Below are 18,595 nucleotides of genomic sequence, written 5' to 3' on the forward strand. Positions count from 1 at the left end.
GTTCAAGAGGGCAAATGCCACGTTCTCAAGGGTAACTTGGGATGAGCTGTAAATGCTGGCCTAGCCAATGACACTGACATTTCATGAACAAATAAAATAAAATTATGCTGGAAACATTCACCAGGCCAGGCGATAATTGCTGTCACCTCATTTTGCATGGTTTGGTTTTGCATGGTTCTATTTTTTTCTCTTGTCTTTCTTTCAAATGGTCACATATCTGCTGTTTCTCTTTTTCTTTGCACCATCAACACTCTCTTTGGTTCTGTACAGCAGGCACTTCTTCCATTCAATTCTTACTATCCCCTAAATAATTTCTTTAAAACCTATTGTAAACATACCAATTAGCAGCAGAGAAATATAATTCAATAAAGAGAGGTCACGTTTCAAGGTGAGAGGTGAAAAGTTTAAGGGGGGTACACATGGCAAGTACTTTACACGGCGGGTGGTAGGTGCCTGGAATGCATTGCCAGCAGATGTAGTAGAGGCAGGCAAGGTAGATTCATTTAAGATGTGTCTGGACTGATGCATAAGTAGGGTGGGAGCAGAGGGATAGAAATTGGGTGACAGGTTTAGATAATAGATTTGGCTCGGCTCAGGCTTGAAGGGCCAAAGGGCCTGTTCCTGGGCTGTAATTTTTCTTTGTTCTTTGTTCTTTTTCCTTAGATTCTTGAGCTATTTCCTCCACTGAGTAAATTACCGTTTCAAATTCCATGTTCCTTTCAGCCCCAATAACCCTTGATTCTCTGGTGGAGCACGAGTCTCTCGACTTTAGTCTGAAAAATATTCAGTCATCTCAAATCCATCATCTTTTGAGGCACAGAGTTCCAAGGCTGCAAAACACGCAGCAAGGAAAGCGTTTTCATCATCTCTGTCCTGAAAAAGCAAGCCCTGTTTGTAAAACAGCAAACCCTTAAGTTATGAACTCACCCATGAGAGAAAGTATTCCTTCCTTATTCACCTTGTGGATTTTACACACTTCAGACAAGTTGTCCTTCACTTGCTAAGCAGGTGGAGACAGGTCCAGCCTGGATTAGTGGTGCTGGAAGAGCACAGCAGTTCAGGCAGCATCCAATGAGCAGCAAAATCGACGTTTCGGGCAAAAGCCCTTCATCAGGAATAAAGGCAGTGAGCCTGAAGCGTGGAGAGATAAGCTAGAGGAGGGTAGGGGTGGGGAGAGAGTAGCATAGAGTACAATGGGTGAGTGGGGGAGGAGATGAAGGTGATTGGTCAAGGAGGAGAAGGTGGAGTGGATAGGTGGATTCTCGTAGAGAGAGGAGGAAAACTTCTTCAAGGCAGGCATCCTTGCAAGAGGATTCGCAGTAGGTTTAAAATCAACAAGGTAAAAACAATGACTGCAGATGCTGAAAACAGGTCCAGCCTGTCTACTCTCCTTGTGGGACAGCACAATCAGACAGCATCCACTTTTGTAAACCTATGCAATCATCTCCAAAGCATTTGCATCCTTCCTGAAATAATGTGGCCAAAACTGCATGGAGTATAAAGGACAGAGTCTCCCTGTATGTCTGAAATATACCATCCTTACTTTTATAAAAGCAAATACTGCAGATGCTGGAAATCTGAAACAAACACAGTTAAAGCAAGAAAAACACCTCACCGCATCCATGAAGAAAGAACCGGCATGAATATTTCAAGTCCAGTGACTCTTCTTTGCAACTTGCTTTTATGTTCAAGTCCTCTTGTAATAAAGATCGCAGCATATTAGTCTTTTTGACTAACTATTATGCCTACATCTTAATATTTTTTGACTCTTGTGCTTCAATACCTGGACTCAAGTGCAAGTCAGAATACTGCAGTTAACCATGCTGTGATTCAATAGAAACTTGCTGATTTTTATTCTTCCTGCCAAGGTGAACAACTGCACATTTTTCCATATTTTGTACAGTTCCAGCATTTCCCAGGTTTTTCCCTGAAAAGTTAATGCTATTTTCTTTCTTCACAGACACTGTCAGTCCCATTGAACATTTCAGCATTTACTGACATGACATGCATTGGTGGATGTTAGGAGAAGGATAAATTTTGGAGAGGGAGCATCCAATAGTGTGAGTGTGAACTGTTATAATAGAGTAGATAGTAATTCAGTTTGCCATTTGATTTGACAAATCATATCTCTGACAATGCAGCACTCCCTCAATATTATTCCTGCAACAGTGCAACGTTCCCTAAATTTTGCCCCACTTGTAACACAGTAGTTCATATGAGAGACCACAGCTTTCTGAGTATCTCCCTTCTGTGCATCTGTGACATTGCAGTCCCCCATTAGTTGTGTTCTTCTGACTACGCACTACTCCTTCAATGCTGACCCCATGACAGTTCAACCCATCCTCAGTATTATCCCCCGACAGCAGGTCCTCCTCCAGTAACGTTCCACTGACAGTGCAGCACTCCATCAACATCAAACTGAAGAGTCAGCATAGATCTTGTTCATATTTCTCTGGAGTGTGACTTGAACTTTCCGAATCAGGACACTAGGAACCACAGAGAAAGAGAGGGATGTTGGGATGCGTGCTCACTAACCCCTGAAGGTGGAAGTACGGGTTGATAGGATAGTTAAGAAGATATGTGAGATGCTTGTCTTTATCAGTCATGGCATCAATTACAACAAAGTGCGGGTTGAAGTTTGGCTTGGCCACAGCAGGAGAACTGTGTACAGTTCTGCTCACCATACTATAGGAAGGCTGCAACTGCATTAGAGAGGATGCAGAAGAGATTCCCCGGGATGTTACCTGGGATGGAGCAGTTTAGCTGTGAAGAGAGGTTTGATAGATGTGTTTTCTTTAGAGCAGAGAAGGCTGAGAAGTGATAAAAGGGCATAAGATTATAAGGAGCATGGACAGTGTGGACAGAAAGCAACTGCCCTCACCTTCCCCCCCCGATCCCCCCTTACCCTTACCCCTAACCACCACCACCCAGTTGAAGGGTCAGTTAAGTGAAGGAGGTTCAGGGGGATTTGAGGAAAAAAAAATGTTTCATCCAGTGCATGGTGAGAACCTGGAATGCATTGCCTGGAAGGGTCATTGAGGTGAGAAACCTCAGCACCTTTAAAATGGACACAGATGAGCATTTGAAATGTCATAACATTCAAGGCTGTGAGCTAAGTACTGGAAAGTGGGGTTACTGTAGCTATGTTGAAATATGTGTGATCGGCAAAATGACCTCTTCTGTGCTGTATGACTCTATGATTCTATGACAGAGGCAAGTGTATTACTGACTGAATCATGCCTGACACTGATCCAAACACTTCTCAGAATGATTCTGTTCAACAATCTCTCTAAAAAAACAATTTTTCTGATCTTCCAATGAAAGCGATTTCAGTGTTTAACGGGAAATCTGCTCTCCATTTTACCATATCACCACAGAAATTTTCAAGAGCCCAATTAAGTGCAATTTTGCTGAAACATTGACAGCAGTATTGATCCTCTCACACATGGTCAATCTTTAAGAATGTGGAAAGGACCGGGAAAGAGAATCTGTATTTATCATCAATTTAGACTGGCTGAGATTTACGACATTGAATCCAGGGAGAGATGCAATGATTTAAATTTTAATTGGGGTTAATTAGTGTGAGAGAGTTACATGTTGGATGATGTGGTTCATCTTCAATTAAACACGGGTGAAGTGATCCTGGATTTGGAAAGAGGTAGCAATCAATGAAGATCAGTGCGCAATTCCCAATCTGGGGAACTACAGGGTTCTGACAGTGTTTTATGTCAGAAAGGGAACTTGTTGTTTACTGCAAAGTGCACACTTCACTTTGGCAGGAAGATCTTTATGAATAAGATGGCACAGCACTCTCTCAATTCTGCTATTAGACAGTGCAGTTATCACAATAACTCTTCTCAAGTCAATGCAGTACTTACACATTTTAGCCATCTGTGAGTCTGTGTGTTTGCCTTCAGTACTGCCCTTTTAATGGTGCACCTCAATTCCAGTACTGATCTGCAAACAATGCAATAAACACAGAAGACAGGGACTGGAGTAGACTTTTTGGTGCTTTGAGCCTGTTCTGCCATTCAACATGACCATAGCTGATCATCCAACTCAGTACCCTCTTCCCACTTTGTCCATTGACCCTAAGTTCCCTTTAGCCCTGAACTATATCCAACTCCTTTATGAAAACATTCAGCATTTTGGTCTCAACTGTTTTCTGTGACACAGAATTCCACAGCATCACCATTGTCTGGGTGAAGGAATTTCTCCTCATCTCAGTCCTAAATGACCTAACCCATATCCTTCCACTGTGATCCTGGATCAGTGTTAATGTTTTGGGTAGTGATCCTTCCTCAGAATAAGTAGGTAAAGTGATTAAGAAGACAAATGGTATATTTACATTTATTAGTTGAGGTATTGAATATAAGAGCAAAGGAGATTATGATGGAGCTGTGTATGTGTTAGTTAGGTCATAGCCGGAGTCTATGTATGGTTCTGATCAGCATTTATTCTTTCTAATCCTGTTGGAATATTGGGAAATCTTGCCTCATTCTTCAAAATTCGAGTCAATGCAGTCTCGACTCATCCAATCTCTCTTCAGGCATCAATATTGCATCAGAGCTTAAAAATGTGTTGCTGGAAAAGCACAGCAGGTCAGGCAGCATCAAAGGAACAGGAGAATCGGTGTTTCGATTCTCCTGTTCCTTTGATGCTGCCTGACCTGCTGTGCTTTTCCAGCAGCACATTTTTAAGCTCTGATCTCCAGCATCTGCAGTCCTCACTTTCTCTCAGTATTGCATCAGTCTGGTAAACCTTCACTGAACTCCCTCCATTGCCAGAACATCTTTCCTCAGATAAAAGATTAAAATTATGATAATTCTGGTATGGTCTCACTAAGGCCCTGAATAATTGCAGCAAGACATTCTTGTCTGAAGACCAATATACCATTTACATTCCTCAACACCTGCTGCCCCTGCAAGCTTACTTCAGTATAAAGTTCTGCTGCTTTTCTCCCTCAGTCGTGCATCAAGGACATGGATCAGTAATCAGTAATGCAGAATTCTCTCAGTACTTACACTCTTTGACAGTACACCAGTCCCTCAGTACTCAGATTCTGACAGTGCAGTGTCTGGTCAGTGTTGAGGCTCTGACAGTAAGAAACTCCCTCAGGACTGTCTCTCCAAGAATACTGCACTCCCTCAGTATTGATTCTCTGACAGTGTGGCATTCTCTCAGGACTGATCCTATAAGAGTGCAGCACTGCCTCTATACTGACCTTATGACAGTGCTGCACTCCATCAGTACTGATGTTCTGACAGTGCGGCATTCCCTCAGTACTGACCCTCTGGCAGTGCAGCACTCCCTCAGTACTAACCCTCTGGCAGTATGGCACTCCCTCAGTACTGACCCTCTGACAGTATGGCACTCCCTCAGTGCCATTTTTGATTATCAATAGAAGTTATGTGCCTCTTTTTCTGAATTAGGACATACTACTACCTGCTGGTTCAACAATAAGAGTGCTACTCACTGATCGAAAGATTTATCAGGCATCTCTGCTCAATGGAATCTCGCTGAGAAATAATCTCAGAGACTTTCTGTAACTAAAATGGTTACAGTGTTTAACAGGCTCTCCTTTTAACCCCGCAGCAATTTGCAGGAAAGGCCCATTAAGTAAGATGTTATCCTGATGTGAAGAGCAGTATCGATCGTCTCATACATGGTCAGTTTTAAAGAATGTGGAAAGGACCAGGAAAGAGAATCTGTATTTATCATCAGTTTAGACTGGCTGAGATTTACAACATTGAATCCAGGGAGAGATGGAACGATATAAATTTTAATTGGGGTTAATTAGTGTGAGAGAGTTACATGTTGGAGGATGTGGTTTATCTTCAATTTAACACGGAGGAAGATGATCCTGAACTTGGAGAGAAGAAGCAATCAATGAAGATCAGTGAGCAATTCCCAGTCTGGGTAACTGCAGATTCTGACAGTGTTTTATGTCAGGAGGGCAGTTTCTTGTTTATTGTAAAAGAGATGATTCACTTTAGCTGGAAGATCTTTCTCTCTCTTTCGAAATGTGTTCAAATTGTGTTATCCTCTTATAAATCACTGGCTACACACCAGATGGTGCTCTGCGTCACTGTTGTAATTTAGGAAACACAGCAGTCAATCTGTGTACAGCAAGATCCCACAAAAGAAAACCATACAACAATGATCAAAACAGTAGCTTCCCAGTGATGTAGCTTGAGGGATTAACAATATCCAGGACACTGGTGAGAATTCCCTTGTTTCACTTTCATGAGGGTGTTGGAACTGTTTCCATTTCCCTGATCAGCTAGAAAGATTAGTATTTTAATGTCTACTGTGAAAATCTGTCCATGACAAACCTGTAAAATTTACTCACAACTGTTCTTAAACTGCAGAGCAACAAAACCTTGCTCCCACTACTCAGCCTCTGATGGTGCAGCACTACCTTCACAGTCATCTTCCTGCAATACAGAACCCACCACTGTGCTGCCCTTCTCATGGGACATCTACCCTCTGACTGCACTGCACTTGTACACAACTGTCACTCTGATATGACAGCACTCTATCCACGTTGTAAATCAGATAATGTAGTGTGTCACCAGTACTGCCTCTTTGACAATGCAGTATCTTCTCAGTACTGCACCTTTAATACTGCAGTACCTTCTCAGTACTGTACCTTTGACAATGCAGTATCTTCTCAGTACTGCACCTTTAATACTGCAGTACCTTCTCAGTACTGTACCTTTGACAATGCAGTATCTACTCAGTACGGCACACAGTCTCGGTTAAATTTTCATGACTGTGGAATGAACCTTAAAGCTGCAACTTTCTGACACAGATTATGGAGTATTTAAACACCAAAAATGGTGAAGACATGTTGTCAAAATCCTATGGTTTGAGTTTTCATAGAAAAATTCGTGGAGACAATACACAGATCATAAACCATAAAACACCAGGACAGAGATGAACCATTGGTTCTGCTCCACCATTCAACAGTTGATCTGTTTGTCCTCAACTCCATATTCCTGCCTTTTCCCCATTGGTATGTTGGTGTTGCCTTTGGATCTAGGAGTTATGCACAAGATAGATAAAGAGTAAGTCTGAACAGTAACACTTTATTAACCAACCTCACACTGCCAAAACCAGTTATTGACTGAATCCAAGCTCCAGCCTTCTGGGTCAACTGACCACCTCTCTTAAAGGGGTAGCACCTCAAACTACGAACATAACACCTGTCAACTTAACTCCCTTACTAATTAAAACTGCTTCAATTGCACACCTAAACTCAGTGAAATTCGAGTCTGATTGTAACAGGATGTCACAAATCTAGAACCTAGAAGCAACTCAAATTGCAGCACAGATGCGATTGACATTGTCAAGGAGCTGACTAGGTGTATAGTTCATGCATTTGGTCTTCGTGGACCTCAGTGAGATTTTTGATAAGGTCTCAGGTGGAAGGCAGGCCAATTCAGCAGTCAGATCAAAAATTGGCTTTGTGGCATTGGCAGAAGGTGCTGATGAAAAGTGATTTTGGGACTGGAAGCCTGAGAAAAAGGACACGCTACAGGGTTTGATGCATGGCTCCTTGCTGTTTGCAATGTGCATAAGCTGTTCAGAAATGAATGCATGAGGTATGATTAATAAATTTGCAGATGACACAGGAGGTGGTAGTGTCCAAAAGAGTGATGAGAAAAGTTTTTCACTGTCAGATGATTTCATTAGGCTAGACTGGTGGGGAAATCAGTGGCAAATGGAATTTAATCCAGAAAATTATGAGCTGATGCATTTCAGAAGGATTAGCAAGGCAAGGGAACACACAATGAATGGTAGGAACATAGGAACTGCAGAGGATCAGAGAGACCCTGGTGTGTGTTTCTACAGATTCTTGAAGACAGCAGGACAAGTAGATAACAAAAACCAAACTTGCTGGAAAGCTGAGCATGTCTGGCAGCATCTGTGAAGGGAAATCAGAGTTAATGTTTTGGTAGTGATCCTTCCTCAGAATAAGTAGGTAAAGTGATTAAGAAGACAAATGGTATATTTACATTTATTAGTTGAGGTATTGAATATAAGAGCAAAGGAGATTATGATGGAGCTGTGTATGTATTAGTTAGGTCATAGCCGGAGTCTATGTATGGTTCTGGTCACTGCACGATCGGAAGGATGTGACTGTACATGAGAGAGAAGGCAGAGGGCATTCATGAGGATGTTGCCTGGGCTGGAACACTTCAGCTATGAAGAGAGACCAAATAAGCTGGAATTGCTTTCCTCAGAGCACAAAAGGCTGACTAGTGACCTAAGGTGAACTAACTTATCAAGGACATAGATAGGATAGATAAAAGGAACTTTTCATTTAATAGTGGGGTCAATAATCAGTGGCACAGATCTAACATAAGAAGCAGAATATTTAGATGGGATTTGAGGAAAATCCTGTCACCCAGAAGAAGAGGGTTTCTGGAACTCACTACCAGAGACAGGCAGGAACCCTCACAAAGTTTAAAAAGTATTTTGATGAACAGTTGAAATGCCACAGTGCATGAGACATCAGGCCAAGTGTTGGAAAATGAGGTTAGAATAGCAGGTGCTTGATGACCAAAACAGACACCATGTCCCAAAGAAGCCTCTTCTGTCCTCTAATACTCTATGATGTTTACGACCCGAGCAGCCTTTACAGGGTAAAGAGAACACTCAATAAATGGGAAACTGAGCTGGAATGAATCTTTCATTAGACACACTGACAGAATGTGGTCTGATAATAAATTCCCAAGGCCCCTTTATCAGGTCAAAAGAAGAAAGCTGAAACTGAGGAATGGGAGGCTGTCAAGTTTTTATCTTATTCAATCACAGGGTGTAGGCATCATTAGCTGGCCAGCATTTAATGCCCATCTCTAGTTGCTCTTGAGAAAATGGTGGTATGTTGCCTTCTTGAACTGCTGCAGTCCATGTGAACTAGATAGACCCACAATGTCCTTAGGGAGGGTATTCAGGATTTAACTCTGCAACAGTAAAGGAACAGGAATGTGTTTCCAAGTCAAGATGGTGAGTGGCTTGAAGGGGAACTTGTCGGTGCTTATGTTACTCTGTATCTGCTGCCTTTGTCCTTCTAGATGAAATTGGTCTTGGGTTTGAAAGGTGTGACCTAAGTATTTTTAGTGAAATTGATGCAGTGCACCTTCATAGAATCACTACAGTGTGGAAGCAGGCCATTCAGCCCATTGAGTCCACTTTAACCCTCCAAAGACCACCCTACACAGACCCATCAGCCTACCATATTCCTGTAACCCTGCATATCCCATGGCTAATTCATCTAAGCTGCATTCCCTGAACACTATGGGCAATTTAGCATGGCCAATCCACCTAATCTACACATCCTTGGGCAGTGAGCCCCCAGAGGAAACCATGCAGACATGGGGAGATTGTGTAAACTCTACACAGACAATTACCTGAGGGTGAAATTGAATCCAGGGCCCTGGCACTGTGAGGCAGCAGTGTTCACCACTGAGGCAGATGCTATTCCAAGCTTGTAGCTAGTACACACTGCTGCTATTGAGTGTCAGTGATGGAGACAGTGCATGTTTGTGGATGTGGTGCCAATCAAGTGGAATGCTTTGTCCTGGATGATGTCTAGGACCCATGTACCCATCCAGGCACGTCGGGAATCTTCCATCATGCTCCTGACTTGAGCCTTATAGATGGTGGGCAGGCTTCAGGGAGTCAGGAGGTGAATTACTTGTCACAGTATTCCTAGCCTCTGACCTACTCTTGCAGCCATCGTGTTAATATGGCAAGTCCTTTGTGTTTCTGGTCAATGATAACTCCCAGGAATTTGATGGTGGTGGATTCATCAATGGACAAAAAAACATTGAATGTCAAAGGACACTGGTTAGCTTGTCTCTAATTGGATATGGTCATTGCCTGGCATTTGTACAGCGTGAATGCGACCTGCAACAGGATAACTCCGTCTTGACAGTACACCACTGTGCCGTTGCCTCTGCTGGATCTGTTCTGCTGGTGGGCCAGAACATACTCAGGGATTGTGATGGTGGTGTCTGGGATATTGTCTGCAAGTTGTTATTCCATAAGTGTGATAGTGTCAGGCTGTTGCTTGACAAGTCTATGAGACAGCTGTTCCAAGTTTGGCATGAGTGCCCCCAAATTTTGGTAAGGAGAACTTTGCATCATTGACAGGGCTGTTTTTGTCATTGTCGATTCAAGTTCCAAGGTCGATGACAGGTGGTCATTTCTTTGGAAGACTTTATTACGATGAATACAACTGAGTAATTTGCTATGCCATTTCAGAGGGCAGTTGAGAGTCAACTTCATTGCTGTGGCTCTGGAGTCAGATGTAGGCCAGACCAGGTAAGAATGACACATTTTCTACCCCTGAAGGGAGGTCATTAATGCACTAGATGGGTTTTTCTGCTTCATGAAATTGACAATGATCAATCTGTCATGACCAATGACATTGTCTTGGTGAACCAGATTTGGACCGCACATTGTTGGACACTCTTTGCAATTCACAAACGGAGTGCTATGCTTAAGATTTGTTCAGACTGAAATAGATTCTGGATCAGTAAGCGAATCATGGGTAATGGGGCAAAGGCAAGAGAATGTGAGGAATATCAAATCAGCCATGATCCCACTGAATGGAGGAGCAGGCTCAAGGAGCCGGGTGGCCCACTCCTGTGCCTATTTCTTCTGGTCTTGTGGCGTTATGCTGAAAGTATCTGAGGAATACAATTATCTCTTGGAGGCCCTTGTATCATTTTCAAGTGGAAACCTTGTCCCCAGATAAAATAAAGCACTTGCTTCTGAATGTGGTTCTTCTTTTCCTCTTTTACGATTCACTGGAAGACAATGCAGGTCACGATTGGCACAGTGAGTTACAGGCTCAGTCCTGCCTGTAACTGAGGACACCAGCCCCGAGTCAATCTCCAGATACTTTGCCCCTTGCATTCACTGTTGCACTCACATTTTCCCACGCACCTCTGTGAATTACAACTTTGTTTCTCAACATTATGCTCTGAGTTCCAGCTTACAGTTCAGTCATGTCACACACATCCTTTCACCTCTTTCAAAAGGGGTGTTTTGACTGTCAATACCCATGTCCTCCAATGCAATTACTTCCTTTCCTTATGTGTTGAGGGAAGGTGATGGCCAAAGGGCATTATCACTAGATTATTTATCCAGTATCCTGGTAATTTTCTGGGGACCCCCGTTTGAATGCTGCAGGGCAGATGGCGGAATTTCAATTCAATAAACGTTGGAATGAGGAGTCAAAATGACCATGAAGCTATTGTCATAGAGTCATAGAGTCATCATAGACATGCACAGCATGGAAATAGACCCTTCGTCCAACCCGTCCATGCTGACCAGATATCCCAACCCAACCTAGTCCCACCTGCCAGCACCCGGACCATATCCCTCCAAACCCTTCCTTATTCATATACCCATCCAAATGTCTCTTAAATGTTGCAATTGTACCAGCCTCCACCACTTCCTCTGGAAGCTCATTCCATACATGTACTGCCCTCTGCGTGAAAAAGTTGCCCCTTAGGTCTGTTTTATATCTTCCCCCTCTCACCCTAAACCTATGCCCTCTAGTTCTGCACTCCCTGACCCCAGGGAAAAGACTTTGCCTATTTATCCTATCCATGCCCCTCATAATTTTATAAAACTCTATAAGGTCACCCCTCAGCCTCCGACGCTCCAGAGAAAACAGCCCCAGCCTGTTCAGCATCTCCCTATAGCTCAAATCCTCTAACCCTGTAAATCTTTTCTGAACCCTTTCAAGTTTCACAACATCTTTCCGATAGGAAGGAGACCAGAATTGCATGCAATATTCCAACAGTGGCCTAACCAATGTCCTGTACAGCTGCAACATGACTTCCCAACTCCTGTACTCAATACTCTGACCAATAAAGGAAAGCATACCAAACGCCTTCTTCACTATTCTATCTACCTGCGACTCCACTTTCAAGGAGCTATGAACCTGCCCTCCAAGGTCTCTTTGTTCAGCAACACTCCCTAGGACCTTACCATTAAGTGTATAAGTCCTGCTAAGATTTGCTTTCCCAAAATGCAGCACCTCACATTTATCTGATTTAAACTCCATCTGCCACTTCTCAGCCCATTGGCCCATCTGGTCCAGATCCTGTTGTAATCTGAGATAACCCTCTTCGCTGTCCACTACGGCTCCAATGTTGGTGTCATCTGCAAACTTACTAACTGTACCTCTTATGCTCATATCCAAATCATTTATGTAAATGACAAAAAGTAGAGGACCCAGCACCGATCCTTATGACACTCCACTGGTCAGGAAAATAAACCCATCTGGTTCACAGATGCCCTTAAGGGAAGGAAATTGAGGTCTTCAGCTGGTCTGACCTACATGCGACTCCAGGTCCACAGCAATGTCACCTGTGCAATTAAGGATAGATAATAAATCCAGGCCTGGCCAGTGATGCCCACACCCTGTGAATGAATCACAATCTTAAAATATGTTGTATGTTGTATTTCTTTCAGTGACATGGACCAATGTGGCTGATTGACCAGGTCCAAACCTCTGGACTGATATCAGACAGTGCCTGACGTCCTGTGCAGGGAGCACTTGACTGGAGACTTTTTCCCCTGGTGAAAGTGAAGACTATGCCCCTTAGACAAGGCAATGTGGTTGAAGTGCATCCAGTGTTTTTACTGTATGTGAGGTGATTTCTAGTGCAGATGTGAGATTGACATAGCTTAGTGCCGTTCTGAGTCATTTGTCACATAAGAAACATGCCTATTACCAATGCAGAACCTTTTGGCCTCAAACTTCATCGCCTGAAGTCAATTGTTTCTCTCGATTAGAGGAGACTTGCGCCCGGTATTGGCATTCATGTTGCTGTTTCACACTTCCCCCAGGGCCGGGAAGATTAGGTTTAACTTGGTGCCTCCCAATTAGCCACCCTGCTGGAGCTGTCCCTGTAAGTTGCATGAGTGGAGGTCTGAGAATTACATAGGAACCAGGCCAGTTTGGTATTGAGTGAACCTATAGGTTGTTTCTTTAAGCTGGCCTTCAAGGTTTGGATTGCTCTTTCCGTGAGATCATTAGATGATGGATGGTGTAGAGTTGTCCTTGCATGTCAAATACCATTCGAATTTAGGCAATACTCAAATTTCCTGCTGGCAAACAATGGCCCGTTATCTATGACCAATATCCAGGAGATCACGTATTATAAAAGGTGCTCGCAATGTTTCTACCATCGTCCTTATGTTTGATGATTGAACTCTATGAACTCTTGTGGGCATCCATAATGACTAAGGATGTTGAGGCCAAGAAACGGTCAGCATTGTCAACGTGTAACTGAGTGCAGGATTTATCCAGCCATTCCCATGATGTGGGGAAGCTGCTGAAGGTGATCTTCATCCTTGTTGGGACTCTCTACACTGACCCACCAAAGCGGCCATAGCTGCATCCTAACCTTGCCACCAGACATACCGTCTCGCCAACATCTTCCTTTTGGAAACCCCTGGGGGATGACCCTGGTGGGGTTCAGCCAGTATCTGGTGGTGACCTTTACACGAGACAATCACTCTTGCTCCCCACAATAAAATGCCGTCTTCTATGGCTATTTGGTCTCACCAGTTCCAGAAAGATTTCAATTCTGGTTATGATAAGCCTTTGCTTCCCCCCCCCCCCCCCCCCCCGCATCACCAGCAGCTGTTCTGGTTTTGCGAGGACCAGGGTCTTTTTGTTTTCACAGTCGGATATTGTCAGCGGTGACCAGAAAGCGTATCCAGAAAGTTTAAAACCAGAATTGACTCTTTGAGTGGCGGCACAACTGATGGTGTATCTGCCATTGGAAGGTGGCTCAAGGCATCCACGTTTGAGACTTGGCCTCTGGGATGGCAATTATATGCAGTTAGAATAAGAGCCCACTGCTGAATTCAAGCGAAAGCTATGGGCAGCATGACCTTGTCCTCTTTTATTAGCCCAAGCAGAGGTTTGTGGTCTGTTACCATTATTACTGCATCCGCGAAGGTATTGGTGAGACTTCCTCATGCCAAAGATGACCGCCAAACCTTCATTCTTTATCTGGGTGTATTTGTGGTCTGCATCAGCCAAAGTCCGTAAATCATCTGTTATTGAGTGTTCCTCTCTGTTGGGCCATCCGTGAGCCAACAATGCCTGGATACTGTGCAGGAAAACATCTTATGTCAGCACCAGTTCTTGCTTGGGATCAGAGTATGTCAACACTTGAGACGATATTGGTTGCTTCATCAATTCCCTAAAGGCTAGATCTTGGCTATACGGCCATTTCCAAAGCTGATCCCTTTTCAATAGCAGAGGATGGAGGTCAGGTTACGTCTGAACTTTCTGTAATAATTCACCAATCCAAGAAAAAAAAATCTAAGCTCTGGTACAGACGGTGGATGGGAGTACCTTTCATTGCCCTTACTTTATCTTCCAAATGGGGAAACCCAGTCTTTTCAACTCAGTAGCCCAGATAGGTCATGTGGGCTGCTAGTGACACCCATCTTCCCCTTCTAAGGCATGTTGCTGTCTTGGAGAAATGTCTAAGAACTATGTCCAAGTTCTCGAAGTGCTCTTTATTGGCTTTACAAAGATGGGTGGAGGCACAAGTAGTATTGGGGAGGCGGGGAGACTTCAAGCAGAACCTGGTGACTATGTAAGCAGATGTTAATTTTGATTTGTTAGATTTGATTTGCATGTTGTTAAGCAATTTAACTGTTCTAACCCAGATGTAGGTGGGCTTTCCTGGATACTGGCCTATGAGTTCTCTTACTCAATCCAGACTTAGTGTGACTTTTTGCTGTTTTGAGTCTTGAAGAAAATTATTACTGTTTGGCTGAGATTTGGCTTTGTTTTAGGCTTGCTGTGGGCTGATTCAAGATATGTCCTAAGTGAGACTGTGCAGTTGTCTTCACTCACGTAGGGTTCCCCCTTACTCAGTCGGCCTAGCAAGTGGGTCCACTTTCCACACTTTTCAATGAAAAGTCAGTACTGAGTCACAAAGATATATAGCACAGAAACTGATCCTTCAGTCCAGCCCGTCCATGTGACCAGATATCCTAACCTAATCCAGTCCCATTTGTCACCACTTGGTCCATATCCCCCTAAACCATTCCTATTCAGATACTCAACCAGATGCCTTTTAAATGTTGTAATTGTACCAGTCTCCACCACTTCCTCTGGCAAATCATTCCATTTACTCACCATCCTTTGCATGAAAACGTTGCCTCTTAGGACCTTTTAAATCTTTCTCCTCTCACCTTATCGGTATTCTTTTTCACACTGGACTCCCCCACCCCAGGGAAAAGACCTTGTCTATTTACTATATTCATGCCCCTCATGATTGTATAAGCCACTATAACCTCTGACACTCCAGGGTAAACAGTCCCAGCCTATTCAGCCTCTCCCTAGATTTAAGACTCTCCAACCCTGGCAACAACCTTGTAAATCTTTTTTGAGCCTTTTCAAGTTTCACAACAGCCTTCTGATAGGAAGAAGAACAGAATTGCACTCAATCTTCCAAAAAATGGTCGAACCAATGTTCTGTACAGCTGTAACATGACCTCCCGATTCCTTGTGCCTGTCTGAGGTCTAGTTAGTAGGCATTTTTTTAAAGTTACATCATCCGGCCCACATACCAAATGGTCTCTCAGCATCTCACTACGAATTAAATCAAAGTCATATGCCTCTGTCATGCCCCTTAACCTCATCAAACTTCCTGACATGGATTCCCCTGGTTCTTGAACTGCCGAGGAAAACCCATAGCATCCAGAATTCGGGGAGGGTTGGGCTCATAAAATTCCTTAAGTAAATCCATCAACTTTTGAAAGGCTTTATAATCTGGTGCCTCAGGAAACGTTAGGCTCCTAATAACTAAAAGCGCTGCCAGCCCACAAGCTGTCAGGAGAAGTACACATTGCTGTTCATCAGCCACGATTTGACTTGCCTGGAAAACATAAGATATTCTTTCAACATACTGGGCCCAGTCTTCATTGGCAGGATCGAAGGAGTGAATCTTCCTAAATAACAGCATGATGCCAAAAATACTTAACCTAATTCAAAGACAACTGTTGCAAATGAATTTCTTCAGGAGCTTATTTTACTCTCCTGTCGTCACTGAATTAACTCCACTGAGGCTGTATCCTGTCACTAAGTTACCCTTTCGTTACACGTGGAGAGTCCTTGATGCTGATCCAGCTCCCTCAGAGCCAGCTCTCGAAGTGAACAGAACCTCTGACACTCCTGTTTATATCTGTCAGCCAGGGCTCCATGATTGGACCTCGTTACAATCACGACAGTTACGCTGCAAGAGACAACTGCATTTAAACAAAGTTCAAGTTCACGTTTTCATGGGTGAGTTTTGTTTCTGTTAGGCGCACTCCACAATTTCATTTCCTCCTGCTTTATTTGTAGCTTTATTGGGGTGAGTGCGCTGTGTTGGTTGGAATCTTGCCAACAGTATGGGTTCAATTCCAATACCAGCTGAGGTCACCTTGAAAGTCCTCCCTTCTCAACCTCGCATCTTGCTTGAGGCATGGTAAAGCACAGGTTAAACTTACTATCCTCTCTATAATGTGAGAGCAACCCTACGGGATGATGGCAACTTTACCTTTACCCATATATCTACAACTAGTACAAACCTAATTAGCTCACAATTCATATATCCGGTACTGTTGTGGTTCTGTTCGCAGAGCTGGGAATTTGTGTTGCAGACGTTTCGTCCCCTGTCGAGGTGACATCCTCAGTGCTTGGGAGCCTCCTGTGAAGCGCTTCTGTGATCTTTCCTCCGCCATTTGTAGTGGTTTGAATCTGCCGCTTCCGGTTGTCAGTTCCAGCTGTCCGTTGCAGTGGTCGGTATATTGGGTCCAGGTAAATGTGCTTATTGATTGAATCTGTGGATGAGTGCCATGCCTCCAGGAATTCCCTGGCTGTTCTCTGTTTGGCTTGTCTGATAATAGTAGTGTTGTCGCAGTCGAATTCATGTTGCTTGTCATCTGCGTGTGTGGCTACTAAGGATAGCTGGTCATGTCGTTTCATGGCTAGTTGGTGTTCATGGATGTGGATCGTTAGCTGTCTTCCTGTTTGTCCTATGTAGTGTTTTGTGCAGTCCTTGCATAGGATTTTGTACACTACATTGGTTTTGCTCATGCTGGGTATTGGGTCCTTCGTTCTGGTGAGTTGTTGTCTGAGAGTGGCTGTTGGTTTGTGCGCTGTTATGAGTCCTAGTGGTCTCAGTAGTCTGGCTGTCAGTTCGGAAATGCTCTTGATGTATGGTAGTGTGGCTAGTCCTTTGGGATGCGCATGTTCTTGTTCCGTTGTCTTTCCCTTAGGCATCTGTTGATGAAATTGCGCGGGTGTCCGTTTTTGGCGAATACATTGTATACATGTTCTTCCTCTTTTTGCAGTTCTGGTGGACTGCAGTGTGTTGTGGCCCTTTTGAATAGTGTCTTGATGCAACTTCTTTTGTGTGTGTTGGGGTGGTTGCTTTCGTAGTTCAGGACTTGGTCTGTGTGTGTGGCTCTCTTGTATATCTTTGTGGTGGATTCTCCGTTCGGTGTTCTCTGTACCATCACGTCTAGGAATGGGAGTTGGTTGTCCTTTTCTTCCTCTCTAGTGAATCGGATTCCTGTGAGTGTGGCATTGATGATCCGGTGTGTGTTCTCTATTTCTGTGTTTTTAATTATTACAAAGGTGTCATCCACATATCTAACCCAGAGTTTGGGTTGAATTTGCAGTAAGACTGTTTGTTCTAATCGAAAAGCACATCGACCTGGACCCAATATACCGATCACAGAAGCACTTCACAGGAGGCTCCCAAGCACTGAGGATGTCACCGAGACAGGGGACGAATCGTTTGCAACACAAATTCCCAGCTTGGCAAACAGAACCACAACAACGAGCACCCGAGCTACAAATCTTCTCACAACTGTTTCTCTCATTCCATTAGGTCTCAGATATTCTTTCAGCCATATTTGATGCATAAGGAAATCACGGTTGGCTCAGTTGGCTTGGCAGCTGGCATGTGATGCAGAATAACACCAACAGCATGGATATGATCCCCACACTGGCCAAGGTTGCCATGAAAGTCTTACCTTCTCAACCTCATCCTGAGGCATGGTGACTCCCATGTTAATCTTACCACCAGTTCTCCACACCATCCCCCCGCCCTCCCCCACTCTCTGTCTCTCTCAGGCAAAAGCAGGCTTGATTTTATGATGATTGACCTGCTTGCACAGTGTCTTGGTAACAGCTTTTTCCAATGATAGGAGCCTGCGTGCTGCAAAGTACAGCACTGCATTGTAAGTGCATCAGACATGTATAATGCGCAATGAAGCTGGTCCATTGCCAAACGTCGTGGAAGAGGGGGAGGTGTAAGGATAGTCACTGATCATAGAGTACACCCGGACATGTTGATGGTTGCTGTTTGAAATAGAGGCACAGGGAAGAAAGCAAACAACTGGAGGCACCAGATACTCTGACTTTCATATTGGACTTGTCATTGGTGTCAGGGAGATTAGGAAACTACACAGCAGTGAGAAGAAATGGTGTAATAATGGAATCTTAATGCATGCTAATAGACACAAACAGTCCTTCTGTCACTCA

This window comes from Chiloscyllium punctatum, chromosome 30, assembly GCF_047496795.1.
Source record: "Chiloscyllium punctatum isolate Juve2018m chromosome 30, sChiPun1.3, whole genome shotgun sequence".
NCBI lineage: Eukaryota > Metazoa > Chordata > Chondrichthyes > Orectolobiformes > Hemiscylliidae > Chiloscyllium > Chiloscyllium punctatum.